Source organism: Echinops telfairi, unplaced genomic scaffold (genome assembly GCF_000313985.2).
Source record: "Echinops telfairi isolate 266 unplaced genomic scaffold, ASM31398v2 ScPeMD7_7457;HRSCAF=8495, whole genome shotgun sequence".
NCBI classification, from domain to species: domain Eukaryota; kingdom Metazoa; phylum Chordata; class Mammalia; order Afrosoricida; family Tenrecidae; genus Echinops; species Echinops telfairi.
The window spans coordinates 34,566,724-34,573,100 of record NW_022111357.1 but is presented as its reverse complement, the minus strand read 5'-3'; positions in this window follow the sequence as shown (position 1 = coordinate 34,573,100).

Genomic DNA, 6,377 nt, shown 5'->3' with positions numbered 1-6,377 from the left:
GATGTTTGCCTGCTCATGCTCAAAGGCATGAACTGGGCCAGAATGGCTGAGTGAAACCCTTGAAACTGCCCAGGGGTGGGGTGGGGGGAGCGCAGTCTTAGGCAGGAGGGTGCACACGGGGGTTTCTCCCTGACCTGGGAGCTGGGCCGAGTGTGCGGGCACAGTGCAGAGAGAAAAGGTGGGGGGAGTTCGTGACAGACTGAGCCGTCCTCTGATGGCTTGCTTTCTCCACGGGACCGACCGTGGTCATGAAAGTGAGGTCCACTCGGGAGGTTAGAGCAGGCCACGCCTTCAGAAACACTCTGGGCTTCTGGTGTTGCCGGAATGATCACCCCCATGAAGCAGGTCGTGCCCTGGAGCTCGGCTATCAGGATTGTCCCCCACTGGGAGTGCTCTCTGTGGGTCTCTGCTCAGTCACAAAGCTGAGAAAACAGGCTAGCCCCCAGGAGCTCTGCCCATGTGGAATGCGTTCTCTCTCCCTCTCCCTCTCTCCTTCCTCTCTCCCCTCTCCTCTCTCTCCTCTCTCACCCTCCCCTCTCCTTTCTCTCCTCTCTTCTCTCTCCTTTCCTCTCTTCTCACTCCTTGTCTATGTGTTTTCTTTTTCCTTCTCAGGGATGTGAACGTTTTTCCACTTTCCCTTAGAAAGCCCTGGCCTGCCAGCAGGCCCTTCTCAGCTGCTCTGAGCACACATCACCCTCCTCACCCTCGACGTGGGACTCTGATCTCGAGGCTTCGTCGTTGGTCTTCTTCCAAACTGTTCTCTCTGCTTAGCGTCTGTCCATGTCATTTGCCTGCAGGTGCTAGAATTGCACACTAACTGAATTCCGGAGCTGCCGGCTAGTAACGTTCTTAGGAGCCCTGGTGAAGCACCGGACGACCAAACACAAAGTCGGAGGTTCCAACCCACCGGCCCCTCCATGGGAGAAAGATGAGGCTGTCTGCCCCCTTAAGGATTCACAACCTCCTGGTCTCTCTGAGTCAGCGTCCAGTGAGTAGCCGGGAATTGGGTTGGTTTTTCTTCTACTAGCTCCTTCCACACCCTCTTATGTAAGTGCAACAAAGGGGTCCACACCCGAGAGACTGACGCAGAGGGCGTGTCTGTAGAATTCATGCCCAGGCTTTGATTTGGGATTTGTGGGATCAGGGTGAGCCATGAAGTTATTCAAGGGGAACAGTCGCATGAGTGAACTTTCTTATGCCTGATAAGCTTAGCACTGGAGAATCTGCTGAATGTCAGCATGACGCTGTCACTCGGCAGACCCAGGCTGTCAGCGCCCAGAGACACTCACCTTTGTCCCACCTCTGCTCCCGTTTGCCGCCCCTTTCCAGGGGGCCTGGGAAGCAGCACTTTTTGCTGCTGTGAACGGTCAGCCCCACCACTGCCAGCTCCTAAGAAGTCCCCTCCAACTTAGGGACACCCCATGGGGGCCTGAGGAGCACTGTGCCCCGGCTTTTCAGTGGCTGATATTTTAGAAGTCGATCACCGAGGCTTTCTTCAGAGGCACCTCTAGGGAGACCCGAACCTCCAACCTTTTAGTGCGTGCGCAGCCCGGCAGGTCAACCACTGGTACCTCCCAGGGGCTTCGTAGGGCAAATGGGAATCCAGAAGAAGAAAGAGAAGGGAAGTCCTGCGTGAGGCTGACTGCTCTTTTTTCCTCTGCCCCTTGGAGACCCTCTGCAACGGCTCCGTAGCCTCCTGAGTGCCATCTCCTGGGAAGGGGACCAATAAGGAGACAGCCCCCCCGGCCTCGTTTCTGAGGGAGGGTAGGAGTCTAGCTTCAGTGGACTCCACGCTGTAAGGCTACCTCCCTGTCATCAAGGTCTGATAGGATTCTTTTTCTTCTGTGTAAAGGTAGTTAACCAGGACCAGTGGCTCTCCCAGTCCTCGGATCACAAAAAAGCTCCACACGTAAATCTGTCTTTGAGTCGGGTTTGTATGTCCGCTGCAACAGTTGTGTGGCATTCCTATTAAGTGTTGGTGAAGCACTCGGGTCGGGCCTCGTAGTACTAACACATCTTCAAGAGTGGTAGGAATAATAATGTCTTGAGGTTCATCACAAAGTAGTACCCTTTTGTTATTAAGAGCCACTGCATGTACTTGAACTTTTTAATACAATAGGCTTTCCAGGGGTTGGGACCACCAGTGGATATGGGTATATAGGCAGTCAGTCCAGCATCACCCAAACAGTTGTGAAGGGGCACCTGGCTCTACGAGGGGATGCCAAAGAAAGAAAGCAAGAAACCGGAGTTGTGCTGCGTGGAGCAGAGCTTTTGTAGCACGCATTTTCCCGCTGGGCGAGCAGCTCGCTCTGAGTTAGTGCACCCAGGGCATCACCTGGAAAGGTTCTCTCTGGTCACAGTGAATTTTTCATAAAAGCAGCTTCGCTCGAACCTTGTTTTTTGTGATGGCTGCTGATTTAAGAGAACAGCGTGCGGCTGTGAGATTTTGTTTCCTGCTTGGGAAAAATGCCATAGAAACTGTTGTGATGCTGAACACAGCTTACAAGGTCAACACTATGGGAAAACTTGAGTGCATGAGTAGTTTTCTCGTGTCAAAAGAAGGTGAAATGTCAATTGATGCCAAACTTCAACTTCCCAAAGGATGAAAATGTAGACACTCATAGTGCATTTGGAGCTCGTTCCACCAGGTCAGACTGTTAATCAAGCTCTCTATTTAGAAGTTCTGAAAAGATTGCATAACAGTATACAACAGAAAAGGCCTGATTTGTGGTAGACATAGACTGGGGACTGGTTTCGCCACCATGACAATGCACCTGCTCACACAGTCATCTCAGTGTGCCAGTTTGGGGCAAAAAACAGCATGCCTCTCTTGCCCTGCACAATTTACTCATCTGCCCTCCCTCTGTGGGACTGCTTTTTGTGTCCACGAATGAAGAGGAACTTGAAGGACAGCTATTTGACAAAATGGAAGCGGTGAAGAAAAAACTGAGGGAGATGCTGTCCAAATAGATGAGTTTGAAAAATGTTTCCAAGAATGGAACCGCAGATTTGACAAATGGATTAAGTATAATGGAGAGTACTTTGAAGGTAATAAATTGTTTTGTAAAAAGAATAAAAAACACCCACCCACCCCAAAAAAACAATTAAATGCATGGCTTTGAATTTTTTTTTCCTTTTTTTATGGTGGGGGGGGGGTGCCATGTATTCCCCTGACATCCAACATACGAGTAGAACAAGGAAGCAGGGAAGGGCTGCTCCACTACCTTTGAACAGCTTTGCACGTAATGATGCCTGTTCCCCAGTCACCAGTGAGTCCAGATGTTTAGTCATCTTGACTCAGCGTAATTTCTGGCTTGCCAAACCTCAGGCCAGAGCAATCAACTCGCTCCTGCAAGAAGATCTGGTGGAGCCTTTCCTTGTAAGGAAGCCCCACGGAAAGAGGAAGTGGTTGCAACAAAGTTGAAAGGTGTGTTCTGCGGCCAAGGTTCTCTTGAAGGGGGGGCCATTGTGCAACTGGGTGCAAGATTTCTACCAGCTGCGCTTTGTTCTCGGCTCCATTGAGAGCAAATGCAGCATCTCTAGGGAGCAGACACACCCACTGTCCCCGGGAACCGCTCTGGGGGGAGGGGGGGCTGTCCACTAGTTGGGATCTGGGCCGGCCCCTCAGACCTCTCTCTTGGTCCCTGCCTCATGCCCATATGTTGCATTCACGTCTTGGAGCACCGGGTTGAAGTCTGGTCCCTCTTTCCCTGTGCAGAATAAACAACGCCCTCTCCTTGGGTGGGTTAGTGCCCTGTGCCCCTGATACCCAGGTTGGTTGTTTGTTTTTCAGGATATCATGAAACTAAGACAAAGGCCCAATTCTGTGAATAAAGTTCATTTAAATCCCACACTAAGAAGTTAAAAATCTGTCCACAAAGGAAGTTCAGGCTCAAGGTGTTTCTCTGGTGAAGTCTGTCAAACATGGGAGGGGTAAATACCTCTCTGGGTGGAGGAGACACTGCCCAAGTCACCTTCTGGACGCCATGCCACCCTGACACCAAAGCCAGGTCAAGACGTCACACGGTGAGGAAATCACAAGCCAAGTGCTCTTGGGACCATCAATGTGGGGGTCAGTGCCTGCCGCAAGAGACGAGCACACGGAGTCTGGCATCAACTATAAAGGGCCATGCAAGTTTCATTGATCACTTTCCAATCAACAGCTATCCCATCCTAATAGACAACACCTGAATACATGCAGCAATCGCATTTGACAAATTAACTCCAACTCAAGATGAAAAACTCCCTAAGAGAAACTTCTCAACATTATACCTGCCCACTGCCTCCAAGTCAGTTCTGACCCACCGTGACCCTGTCTAGGCTTTCCAAGGCTTTGGCATCTTTGCAGGCACATACGGCCTCGTCTTTTGGTTTAAACCACTGCCCAATGCTTACCCCAAACCTGAAACTAACAGTTTAGCTAATGGTGAAAAAAAAAAAAAAGGAAGATTTTCCCCTTAAGATCAGGAGCAAAGCCCGCCTCCTTTCCCACATTAACATTGTACTGGGAACTGTTGCCATTGTGATAGGCAAGGGAAATAAAAGACATACTGTGTAGAGCGCAGAGGAAGAAGTAAAATTGTGTCTGTTCGCTGATCATGTGGTTACAGAGGGCAAGGTCTCAAGATACAAATGGATCAGTAGCCAAAATTAATTGTATCTCCATGCATCAATAATAAACCGTGTGAAAATGAAAATTCTGATCACCAGTAGTCCCAAAAGGATTGAAACATTTTGAGATTCAACAAAAATGCAAAACCTGTGCACAAGAAACTGTAAAACATGACCGGAGCAAATGACAGAAGATCTGAAGAAATGGAGAGATGACACCAGTTTCCAGCAATAGCACGCAGACGGCAGCTCTCTGCAGGTCAACTTACAGATTCATGCACCTCCTGGCTTTCTACAAGTTGACACAGGGATCCCAAAATTAAAATGGAAATGGGAAAAGAACAAGAATAGTCACAACAGTTTTGAAAAAGAAGACCAAATTTGCAGAAATTACCTAATACGATGGTTAAAGCTTATGTTAATGAGACATACCTGGGTGAAGGTAGGGGAGGGGCAGCGAGAGAGAGGAAGGCCCTCCGCGGTGGACACAGTGGCCGCCTTTGTGGCTGCGGCTGCATCGGAGCTGCGGTGAGGGCGGTGCAGTGTGTCCCTCTGTGGGGCACAGGGTAGCCATGGCTCAGAGCCGACTTGACGGCACCTACAACACAAGTGTGTAAGCTGCGTCTGACCTAAATCTCTTCCTGTGTCCACACCAAGCACATGCAAGCATCACTCGTTTTGCTTCGCTAGAGACCCCGACCCAGCACACGTGGTATTAAGTGTACTCTTCCCAACGATGATGTCAGTGTGGTATTGGAACAAAATCAGTGATGCAGAATGGAGAGCCCACAACGTCCCACGTTTGTTGTCAACTGATTCTAAACAAAGGTGCCAAGGCTGCTGAAATGCATTCTTTTCAACAAATAACGTGTGGGCAGTAGGATATTCATGTGCAAGATGATGAACTTATACATTTCACAGAAATTAAGTCAAAATGGATCGTAGACCTCAAGTAAGAGCTAAAACTTAGAAATGCTTGGGGTTTAAAAAAAGAGAATAATGATTAAATAATAATTACTTATAAATTATCAAGGGTCCATGAGGGAGGAAGGAACGGGGAGGGAGGGGGAAAAAAAAAGAAAAATGAGGAGCTGATTCCAGGAGCCCAAGTGGAAAGCAAGTGTTTTGAGAATGATGAGGGCAACGAATGTACAAATGTGCTTTACACAATTGACATATGTATGGATTGTGATAAGAGTTGTATGAGCCCCCAATAAAATGATTTTTTTTCATTAAAAAGGAGAATAAAATCTCTGTGACCTTGGCTTGGACAAAAAATGTTTAGGTAGATCGCCAAAAATGTGATAAATAAATTGTATTTCCTCAAAAATAAAAATGTTTGCTCTTCAAAAGACATGATTAAAAGAAAGGGGGGGGGAACGAAAAGGAAAACACAGGCTCGCGAGGAGAAAAGACTTGTTAATGACATATCTGTTAACGAACGTGTACTCAGAGGACGCAGAGACCTCTCAACACTCAATAGGGCAAATCTCTCTAAACCCTCCCAAGCTGCTGCGCTTAGTGGTGGCTTCCAAAGAACACACTGTGGAAAGGGAAACAAACATCAATTACAGCGGAAACACCTGCACACACTACTTCAGCCAGGTGATCAAGCTGAGTCCCGTGGGCAGGAGGCAGGCACCCCTGACAGGGCGGGCTGAAAGCAGCACTTCACCTGGGTGGTCTGCTGCCCCCCAAACCCATAAGCCCATTCTGACCTTTAGAAGATGTGGCAGTTAAATAATCTGCCAACTTGAGGAAGGGTC